Raw genomic sequence first — 12,392 nt, 5'->3', positions numbered from 1 at the left:
TAGGAATATATAAAGAAAATCTTTAAAAATCTTCTCAAAAACTATTAGGCCAGAAAAGCTCAAATTAAAATGGAAGCTTCCTCAGGTAGTGTAGATTCACGTTTCTTCAAATCATGGTCCCCAGGGGTAGGGTGGGGCCACAATAGGGGGATCATGTTTTACATAGGAATATATAGAGAAAATCTTTAAAAATCTTTTTCTCAAAAACTATTAGGCCAGGAAAGCTCAAATTTGAGTGGAAGCATCCTCAGGTAGTGTAGATTCAAGTTTGTTCAAATCATGGTCCCCAGGGTTAGGGCGGGGTCACAATTGGGGGATACATTTTTATAAAGGAATATATAGAGAAAATCTTTTAAAAAAAAATCTTTTAAAAACTTTTTGGCCAAGAAAGCTCAAATCGGCGTGTAACCATCCTCAGATAATGTAGATTCAAGTTTGTTCAAATTATGGTCCCTGGGGTTAGGGCGGGACCACAATTGGGGATAAATTTTTATATATAGAGAAAATCTTTAAAAATCTTCTTTTCAAAACTATTAGACCAGGAAAGCCCGAATTTGAGTAGAAGCATCCCCAGATCGTATGTTTGTTTAAATAATAGTCAAGGGGTAGGGTGAGGCCACAATGGGGGATGAATTTTCACATAGGAAATATATAGAGAAATCTTTAAAAATCTTCTTTTTAAAGACTATTTGGCCAGAAAAGCTTAAACTTGTGTAGAGGCATCCTCGGGTAGTGTAAATTCAAGTTTGCAAAATCACAGTCCCTAGTGGTAGGGTGGGGCCGTGATGGCGGTTTGAATTTTTACATGGGAAACATAGAGAAAATCTTTAAAGATATTCTGGGAAAGTTTTCGGTCCAAAACTCAGTACTTAGTGTGAAAGCACAGGTTATGCAGATTTAAGTTTGATGAAACCATGATTCCTTAGAGAAAAGTGGGGCCACGAAATGGGGGGGGGGTGTGTATAGGAATAGAGAAAAATCTTCTTACAGGTACAACAACAAAAGAGGCTTGGTATTTACCAAAAAAAAGATGTGGATAAAAATTGGCAGATATTCAATTTTTTAGCAAGATCTACTTTACTTAGTTGTCAAGATATTTTGATACTGTAATGCTAATTTGATCAGAATTAAGGCAATTGTTGCTCAGGTGAGCGATGTGGCCCCTGGGCCTCTTGTTTCTAAATACCAACACTGGGATATTGAAGAATGCCAAATCTGCATGTTCTCCCTGTTCGTTTCCAGTCTATTATACGTTATGATGCGGTGAATTTATTTCAGTCTTCCTGTGTAGCTTCATAAGTATGAATGATTTTACTTTTAATGAACATGTATTTACATAATTAATCTTTAAATGTGACTCATTTGGATCGGGTTAGTTTAGTGTTCCAGTAAATGAAGGTGAGAAAAGAGGAGACAGGACTATTTCCTGCAGATTCTACAAAACAGCAATTATTACTCATCGATTTCCGTTATTTTTTATCCACAGGAATTTTTTGATAATTTATCGTACTAGTAATGATTAGTTTTACGCCGGTACGTCTATTTACCCGAATGAACCAAAATGTACGTTAATGGTTATAAAGAAATCGGGTTTAATCTTTGAAAACAAATGTTTTGACGAATTTTCTTTAGCCCTATTTAGCGCATAAAACGAAAATTGCTTAAACTCAAAATTGGGAATGCCGGTAGGGAATATTTATTGCTTGTGCAATAATCTCGGAATGCTTTTTTAGTTATGATGTCGCAACAAGAAGAACGAGCTCCGGGTGAGCTAAAAAATGAAAATACAAAAACGCCTCTTACTAGTATCTTTCTTTTTTTAAAACAGTTATCTAATCGAACAAAAAGTCTTGGTGTTTTTACAAAACAACTTCACATTTGTATTATAATGTACATTCGTGCAGATATAATATTCATCGATGCCCAGTAGAATTTATTTTTAATAAAATGCATTTTTCATGATTAGATACAGAATTTACTTTATTTATAAAATGTACACTTAAATATTTTGATTATTTATTAAAATGAAATGATAAAAAAGTTGTAATAAGATATGCTTGGTGATCTCTTTCATATAGACTTTGATACATGTACATTTACATGATATAAAATCTATTATTGGACCATCTGTTGCATAACTCGCCAGGAAGTTAAAAACAATCAATCTGGTTGAGTTCGCCTTGAAAGTTGGAGGCCTAAACAGACATACTCGTGTTAGAAGGACAATATGTCACTCAGACGATATGGATTCTTCCGATGCCCTAGCTGTAATGCACACTGGGAAAGTTCACATACCTACAAAAAATCGCAAAATGTGGAGGTAATTTATTTGAAATATACATGTAGGTCTTTATCTATTTTTTTATTTTTGCCAGATACCGTAACTTCTTATTATCTTTATGATAAGACCTTTTGGACGCGATTTCAAAATTAACATGTAAATTATTAAAAGTTCTTGATGGGCAGATTAGTTAGGGTTAGCTTTAAAAAGAGGCGAAAAGATGACAAACAATTCGAAGAAAAATTAACGAAAGCAAAACCGAAAGTGATTAGTAAGTAAATGAACAGAATGCAAATTGATAAGAAATGGTTACACAACTTTTGGCCCAAATCTCAAATCGTGTACAGTTTATCAGGTGTAGCATACTGCCAATAAAAAGGGAATCTTGTATACAAAAAGTACCATCAGGTGAGAATTTATGTAAAAATGTAGAAACTAGAAATATTAATACAGTGGGGCCCCAGATATCCGGACGCCAGATAACCGGACGCTTCAGTTTACGGACGATTTTATTTGGGAACAGATTTTTTATACGTTATTTTGTCTCATTTATAAGGAATTCCGCGTTCCGGATCCGGACGGTCTGTTTTTACCACAAAATACTGATTAACTACCAATTCTGCTTCATTTAACCGGACGGTAAAATATGATTATGTCCTACTCAGTACAAAAGATTACCCCTGTCAATTAAGTTTCACACCTTTTCTACGTGCTAGATCCTCATGAGTAGCTTGTATAAACACACTGACATCCCAAATCACTTTCATGGAAAATTGCAAACAACAGTGTATCACACACATATCACAATTAGACACAAAGAATTTAGCTAGATTCGGTTATCATTATTGTCCGGTTAATATTTCATGACAAAATAATAAAATAAAGCAGAGTTCTTTATATCTAAAAACGTTCATATCGTCAGACAACTCTAGCATGTGTTGCTATATGGAATGAAAGGCAAATAAAACCTAGTATCAACACTGGGAGCCATTGTATACAAATACATTATCATTCATGACAACAATAGACACATTTCAGATATCCGGACGCTTCACCTATCCGGACGATTGGACTTGGGAACCAAAGCGTCCGGATAACTGAGGCTCTACTGTACATTAATCATTGACTGTGACTAGATGTCTGTAGTGGTCACCATTGACTGTGGCTAGCTGTCTGTAGTGGTCACCATTGACTGTGGCTAGCTGTCTGTAGTGGTCACCATTGACTGTGGCTAGCAGTCTGTAGTGGTCACCATTGACTGTGGCTAGCTGTCTATAGTGGTCACTATATTGACTATGGCTAGTTGTCTGTAGTGGTCACCATTGACTGTGGCTAGCTGTCTGTAGTGGTCACCATTGACTGTGATTAGTTGTCTGTTATTGTCACCATTGGCTGTGGCTAATTGTCTGCAGTGGTTACAATTGACTCTGACTAGTTGTCTGTAGTGGTCATTACTTACTTTGACTAGTTGTCTATTGTCGTCACAATTGACTGTGGCTAGCTGACTGTAGTGGTCACCATTGACTGTGATTAGTTGTCTGTTATTATCACCATTGACTATGGCTAGATATCTGTAGTGGTCACCATTGGCTGTGAGTAGTTGTCTGTAGTGGTCACCATTGACTGTGGCTAGCTGTCTGTAGTGGCCACCATTGGCTGTGGCAAGATGTCTGTAGTGGTCACCATTGACTGTGATTAAATATCTGTTATGGCCATCAGTGACTTTGACTAGTTGTCTGTAGTGGTCACCATTGACTGTGACTAGCTGTCTGTAGTTATCACCATTGACTTTGACTAGTTGTGTGTAGTAGTCACCATTGACTGTTGCTAGAAGTTTGTAATGGTCACCAGTGACTGTGACTAGTTGTCTGTAGTGGTCACCATTGACTGTGACAAGTTGTCTGTAGTGGTCATTACTTACTTTGACTAGTTGTCTAAAGTCGCCACCAATGTTTTCTGTTATTATCACCATTGACTGTGGCTAGCTGTCTGAAGTGGTTACTATTGACTGTGGCTAGCTGTTTGTAGTGGTCACCATTGACTGTGGCTAGCTGTCTATAGTGGTCACCATTGACTATGGCTAGTTGTCTATAGTGGCTACCATTGACTGTGACTAGTTGTCTGTAGTGGTCATTACTTACTTTGGCTAGTTGTCTATAGTGGTCACCATTGACTGTGATTAGTTGTCTGTAGTGGTCACCATTGACTGTGATTAGTTGTCTATAGTGGTCACTATTGACTGTGGCTAGCTGTCTGTAGTGGTCACTATTGACTGTGGCTAGTTTTCTGTAGTGGTCACCATTGACTGTGATTAGTTGTCTATAGTGGTCACTATTGACTGTGACTAGCTGTCTGTAGTGGCCACTATTGGCTGTGGCAAGATTTCTGTAGTGGTCACCATTGACTGTGGCTAGCTGACTGTAGTGGTCACCATTGACTGTGATTAGTTGTCTGTTATTGTCACCATTGACTGTGGCTAGATATCTGTAGTGGTCATCATTGACTGTGAGTAGTTGTCTGTAGTGGTCACCATTGACTGTGACAAGTTGTCTCTAGTGGTCACCATTGACTGTGACTAGTTGTCTGTAGTAGTCATTACTTACTTTGACTAGTTGTCTATAGTGGTCACCATTGACTGTGATTAGTTGTTTGTAGTGGTCACTATTGACTGTGGCTAGTTGTCTGTAGTGGTCACCATTGACTGTGATTAGTTGTTTGTAGTGGTCACTATTGACTTAGCTAGTTGTCTGTAGTGGTCACCATTGACTGTGATTAGTTGTTTGTAGTGGTCACTATTGACTGAGCTAGTTGTCTGTAGTAGTCACCATTGACTGTGATAAGATGTCTGTGGTGGTCAATATTGACTGTGACTAGCTGTCTGTAGTGGCCACCATTGGCTGTGGCAAGATGTCTGTAGTGGTCACCATTGACTGTGGCTAGCTGACTGTAGTGGTCACCATTGACTGTGATTAGTTGTTTGTTATTGTCACCATTGACTGTGGCTAGATATCTGTAGTGGTCATCATTGACTGTGAGTAGTTGTCTGTAGTGGTCACCATTGACTGTGACAAGTTGTCTCTAGTGGTCACCATTGACTGTGACTAGTTGTCTGTAGTGGTCACCATTGACTGTGGCTAGTTGTCTGTAGTGGTCACCAATGACAGTGACAAGTTGTCTCTAGTGGTCACCATTGACTGTGACTAGTTGTCTGTAGTGGTCACCATTGACTGTGACTAGTTGTCTGTAGTGGTCATTACTTACTTTGGCTAGTTGTCTGTAGTGGTCACCATTGACTGTGGCTAGTTGTCTGTAGTGGTCACCATTGACTGTGACAAGTTGTCTCTAGTGGTCACCATTGACTGTGACTAGTTGTCTGTAGTGGTCACCATTGACTGTGATTAGTTGTCTGTAGTGGTCACCATTGACTGTGGCTAGCTGTCTATAGTTGTAACCATTGACTGTGGCTAGATGTCTGTAGTGGTCACCATTGACTGTGATTAGTTGTCTGTAGTGGTCACTATTGACTGTGACTAGTTATCTGTTTTGCTCACCATTGACAGTGAGTAGTTGTCATTACTGGCTTTGACTATCTAGTTGAATGTAGTTGTCATTACTAACTTTGACTAGATGTCTTTAGTAGTCACCATTGATTGTGACTAGTTGTCTGTAATGGTCATGACTGACTTTGACTAGTTGTCTGTAGTAGTCACCATTGACTGTTGCTAGAAGTTTGTAATGGTCACCAGTGACTGTGACTAGTTGCCTGTGTTGGTCATCACTGACTTTGACTAGTTGTCTGTAGTGGTCACCATTGACTGTGACTTGTTGTCTGTAGTGGTCATTACTTATTATGACTAGTTGTCTGTAGTGGTCATCACTGACTCTGGCTAGTTGACTGGAGTTGGCATAACTGACCGTGACTTGATGTGTTTAGCGTTAAACACTGACTGTGACTAGTTGTCACTAGTCCATTTTGAAATGGCCTCGTCCTCTATCACCGCAGATTTCTATAAACAACAAAACGGAAAGTCTACGTCGATACATGAAAAATTGTGCGCAGATTTGAGATTTTTCGATTGAAAAAGATGTCAGATTTTCCAGTTATAAATCCTCGTAAGAAATATATTTCCGTTCTTTTGAATTTCTCTTATAAAAAGAGAAACCGTGGAGAAGAAAAAATCCTAGGATTTTTGCCATTTATTGATTTCTTTTGGGTTTTTTTTACTGACATGTATGTGTATTTACATGTATTAATAAGCACAGCAAAAAGTGATGGAAACAGTAACCCGGGGCAGACTAGAGTTGTCTGTAGTCATCACTGACTGTGGCTAGATGTCTGTAAAACTTGTTATTGTTTTTTTCTTATCTCCTGGTACTGTAGATTCCTTTTTTTGCGAGTACTTAATTCAGCTATCAACAATTTTGCTTCAGATTGCGAGAATATAAAATTGCGATCACTAATTTTTCATCATACTAGTAATTGTTTCATTTGATTTAAACTGTCAGAAAAATAAAAAAGGAGATTTAAAATCCGCGAGATGTGCCTCTTATTGTTTACGCAGATATTAATTCTTCGCGTTTAGTTAGGAATTTACAGTATCTCTCAGCCATGAAAATAAACAAGTCCTGGTTACGGCACCAAATGTAGTAAATAAGCTACTATGCGAGGAACACAGTTGGCTGGGTCGTGAAACGAACTTGGATCTCCTCTGAGCTCTCTAACTACAATACTTTACACTTCATTTATCTGTTATTTTTAAATTTTAAAGTAAATTGTAAGCACAGCCAAACACGAGACCATAGTTATTCAATGTTTAAGAATTGTAAGCTCTGTATCTCCCTTCTTACACAACAACTGACGTTCAAAAATTGGTTAACTATTTGAGATTCCTTAGTTTAATTTGTATAGTTCAGCTCAAATCAAGACCATATTATTAAGAATTCTTAATCATAGATTCAAAAATACGCTTTTCCGTTTTATAAGATAAACGATACTAGTATATCTCACTGGGTGTGGATATTTATTATTTCAGGAATATCACAAACAAGATTGTAAGAAATGTCACATTGGCTGCGAACCATACAGAGTAGAGATGTTGATCTGTTCTATTTGCGGGACACAGCCCTGCACATGCACGGCAGAAGAAAGAAGGGCACGGCATAATGACCCAAATAAGCCCCACAGGTCCGACCTCTGTCACAAGTGTCGCTCTGGTTTCCCATGCCATGGATGATGGTTTTCCTCCAACAATATTCGAAGACATCTCTACACGGATGAATTAATAGTGATTTCTGTGACTAAAATATAGAAACATAATATTCGGCAATACATACACATAAAAATACGGAAAAAATAACAGTTTGTGTGATTTTGATACTGGTAACTTATACATGTATCATTCAAGATTGATTTATTAACTTAACGAATAAATTATTTATGGTCCTATCGGATTAGATGTAAAGGTAACAATTAAATTAATTTGTAAGATGTAATGGCAAAATTTCATGTGTACAGCGTATAAAAATTGTATCAAATGAAACAGAAATGATATGCCATAGAATGCGAGAATCCGGGAATCTGTTTTATTAATAAATGTCCTTTTACATTTAAACTGTATGTCCAATAAATATGTCTATGTATGTTTGTTTTAAATTGTTTGGTAGATGTAGAATAATATGTGGAAAGATCCCTCAATATTACTTTGAATGATAGATACCTAGGCTCAAAAGTTATATAAAATTATAGAATCAAACTCATTTCAATTTTTGCATGTACATTTTGCCGGTGTAGCGAGAAATTTTGAGCCGGGTTGAAAAATGCCCCGTAGGTCACTTTTCAACCTTAAATATTGAGACCAAAGCTGCTGAACAAAGACCCTGGTTCGATGAAAGTTGACCCGCATCGTGGAATTACTTTGATCACGAAACCGGTTTCTAAATTCAACATCAAATAAACATGTATTTAAAAATGATTTTATATCTGATTAATTCAATAAAAAAAATTACAAATCTTTCATAGCTTTTTTTTTTTTTAGATATACATGTTAACATAATCTGCTTCAATTTCAATTCAAAACTGTGTAACTACTGTACATTTTATTTTTTTTTCCATAGTGAACCTTTTGCATATGACCCCTATGTTTTGTGTGATACATTTATAAACTTATATTTTAAAACTCATAGCTATAATAAGAATTTTGGTAAACTTGATTATATTTGAACACAATATACTATTCACGTGAAGGTCAGAAATACGCTTTTTTTGAAATGTTTGAGGCATGATGCATGATTTTCATGCAAGCGCATTCCTTTACAAGGATTAATTATCTAACTGGTGTGATATTTTTAGTATTTTATTAGCCGTGAAATTGTGCTATTATGATAATGCTATATGTAAATAAATATTTAGGATAGACTTTAAAAAATCATTAATTTTTCTAGGATAAAATCTGCATAATGAAACATTTATAGCAACATAATCTTTGTAAAGGGTGACACGTTATTTTTTCGACAATTTGAGATCAGTGGCTAACAATTCATCATTAAGTTCAATTCATCTACCAAGCTATAAATATAAGTTTAAAAACATTTTTCTTAAATTGAATAAATTTAATAATAACCGATGACGACTTGTCAGGCAAAAAAATGACAACTGTTCATTTATTATGCTGTCATATTAAATACTCTGACCTCTCGCAATAAAGTTCTAGCGATTTGCCAGGAAAAAAATATATTAACGGCTGCTATTTGTTCGACATGTATGTTTTCAGATATTATGAGGAATTAAGGAAGATGATAATCATTATATCCCGATGGATGAAAGGGTGGGACTGTCAGTTTTTGATACATTTCTATTCCGTCCTGGTACGTTTTAGCTAGCAAGAAAATCCAACAGTAAAGACATCAAATTAACTGCGAGTGTCCTTGGAGTGGAAGTGTATTCTATTTCCAAAACATTGCTATCCCTTCTATTCAAGAGGTCGTGAGTTCAAGCCTCGGTCGGGGCGGAGCTTGAGCTCCAATAAAAGTGAATTTCTCTGTGCTTTATATATACAGGTAACTCTCGATGGCTCGAACTTCGATCGCTCGAAGTTCTTGATCGCTCGAAGTGAGTCTAGGGTCCCGATTTTTTTCCCTTTATAACTAAGCAAATTTACTCTTGATTTCTCGAACTCTTGATCTCTCGAAACCCTTGATCCCTCGAAGTCAAATTGCAGTCCCGTTATTCATAATGTATCTATATCATTCACTATGAGCAGATATATGTCAATTTGAGAGTTATTGCAATGTTTTTGCTTATAACATAAGTATATATATCTATGCAATGTGTATCGTTCCGATCCTCTTTAATTGTCGTTTATTTACATATACTAAATATTATTTCCTCTATTTCTTACGGAAACATATAGTTAATTCATAGCTTTATAGAAACAGCCAGACTGAAATCTACACGCCCCGTTTATCGATTGGTCAAAATCTCTACGGCTGAAACTGACAAGATACTGACAAGAATAAAATGGACAATGTCGCTACCTTCATATCCCGAATGAATCCCCAAAGAGAGCATTTTATTGTTTAATTAACTGTATTCCACCTGTATCTCAAACAACTGTGTAGTGCGCGGCCAGCGCGCTAGGTTCCGTTCGTCATCGAAAGCAAGATTTTATGTCTTGCCTAGATGGCCGAGTAGCGCAGTGAGTGGTTAGTGATCAATGAATTGGTCCTAATTGACCGTGTCGATTGCAATTTTTATGGTCCAAGTCCCAACCAATCCAGAGGTTCATGATTTGAACAAACTCGAATCTAAACTAACTGAGAATGCTTTCATACAAGTTTCGGCTTTTCTAGCCAAATGATTTTGAGGAGATTTGAAAGATTTTTCTCTTTTAATCATACGTAAGAAATGTTCGCCATAAACTAGTACTTCGGACTGCAAAAACTGTCTTTTCAGGTCTTTCACAAACAATACTGTAAGAAATGTCACATTGGCTGCGAACCACACAGGGTAGAGAGACTGGTTTGTTCCATTTGCGGGAGTCGAGAATGCAGATGCACGACAGAAGAAAGAAAGGCCAGGCATAATGACCCAAATAAGCCCCACAGGCCCGACCTCTGTTACAAGTGTCGCTCTGGTGACCCATGGAATGGGTGAGGGTCTGTTTCCAAAACAAGATTTTCCCTGATGGACCGTTTGAACTCTTTGATATAACAAAAATGCCTTTTATAGAAATATTTAATAAAAGAAAAAAAAATTATTTTGTCGAATTATTTTGTAGTGGTTTTGTTAACTTGAATAAATAAATCTAATACTGATGAATTATCCGATAACCTAGATTCTCTTGGTAAAATATTTTTATGATGATATGATTATAGAATTTGTTTTGATATAAAATGTTTTTCTTTATATTATATTGTTGCACTAAAAACTGTTTGTCAAATGAAATTAAGAAATAAAGTACGAGTTTTCGTGAATGTTGCAGAATAACCTCCGAGGTCGAGAAATGTTGTTTTGAAATATAAAAGCCGAGGCGTTAGCCGAGGCTTTTATATTTCAAACAACATTTCGAGACCGAGGAGGTTATCCTGCAACATTCACGAAAACAAGAACTTTATTTCTATTCTACTAACAGCCCAGTATTTCTACAGATCGTTTCTCCTATATACGATCTACATGTATAGGTCATTTTGACGGCTGTTCCGTGTAACCCCAACGGTTTTGTTAGTAATGTTTACATGTGTATCGATCAAAGGAATCACATGCAGACGACAGAATTTTTCTTTGGATTTTTTATTCTCTTCACTTATTTATAAAATATCTTTGAATCATGTTCCTAATATTTTAAGGGCAATTTAATACGATTGTTACTACTACACGTGATATATTTTATGTAAAAACACGCAGTGTACATGTGGTAGGGAGGTCCTAGGAACAGCCGCATTGGATCTCTTAAAAAAATACACATAGCTTTGACTGGAACTAACACGTGAAATTGACATGGTTTAAAAACTTTTTACGGTTTGAAGTTGTACTTTCATGATCAGTGCGAGACAAATAGGTATTTCTGATCTGATAATTTACTGATGACGTTTGTTGTATATTGGAGAATAATGTCCGCGGCATCTCTTTGATCTCGGCAATAACTGTAGTAGAATGTAGGATAATTTTAAGATCCCTGATAGAACAATAAAACAAGAGGCCCATGGGCCACATCGCTCACCTGAACAACAGTTCCTTGTAACATTCTATTTCATAGCATATGTTATTTCTATTCTAAACTTTGAACCCCTTTCTGGGGCCCCAGTATTGGTCTGGGGTTTATGATTGGCTTTAACAACTACACTATTTGAGGATCCTTGCATTGTAATCTCACAAACTGTAGCATTGTAGTTCTCAAGAAGAAAATTTTTAAGCAAACTCCATATATATTTCTATCTTAAACTTTGAACCCCATCTGGGGCCTCAGTATTGGTCTGGGGGTCTTGGGGCCCCAGAATTAGTTCGGGGGTCACGATTTTACCAATTTAGAATCTACAATAGCCAATGATTCTTGCATAGTAATCTCACAAACTGTTGCACTGTAGTTCATGAGAAGAAGATTTTTAAACATGTTCCCTATATATTTCTATGAACCCCTTCTTGGGCCCCAATATTAGTCTGGGGGTCACGGCTTCCACAATTAAGAAACTTTACAATTTGAGAATGCTTGCATAGTTATCTCACAAATTTAATCATTGTAGTTCTCCTCCATAAGATTTTTAAACATGTTCCCTCCTATCTTTCTATGTGAAACATTGAACCCCTTCTCCTGGGGCCCCAGTATTAGATCGCTTCTATATTTTAAAGTTTTCACTATTTGAGGATCCAAGTAAAGTAATCTCACAAAGTATGACATTGTACATGTAGTTCTCGAAAAGATTTTTTTAATCATGTTTCCTATATATTTCTATGTTAAACTTTGAACCCCTCTTGATGCCCCAGTAAAAATGATTTTAACACTTTAGAATCTACAATTGCCAATGTATGCATAGTGATATCCCAAACTGTTGCATTGTAGTTCTTAAGAAGAAGATTTTTAAACATTTTTTTTATATATGTTAAACTTTGAACCCT

General features: G+C 36.4%; 1 long non-coding RNA gene across 1 annotated transcript; it reads left to right on the top strand.

The window, feature by feature from the left end:
• Positions 1-2,070: 2,070 nt before the first annotated feature.
• Positions 2,071-8,295, top strand: LOC109620212 (uncharacterized). The gene is made up of 2 exons (XR_002200911.3): positions 2,071-2,320; positions 7,315-8,295. It is a non-coding gene; the product is annotated as an uncharacterized lncRNA (long non-coding RNA).
• Positions 8,296-12,392: the final 4,097 nt, after the last annotated feature.

The sequence above is a fragment of the Magallana gigas genome, chromosome 7 (assembly GCF_963853765.1).
Source record: "Magallana gigas chromosome 7, xbMagGiga1.1, whole genome shotgun sequence".
Classification (NCBI taxonomy): domain Eukaryota; kingdom Metazoa; phylum Mollusca; class Bivalvia; order Ostreida; family Ostreidae; genus Magallana; species Magallana gigas.
This window is presented reverse-complemented; position numbering and strand designations above follow the sequence as displayed.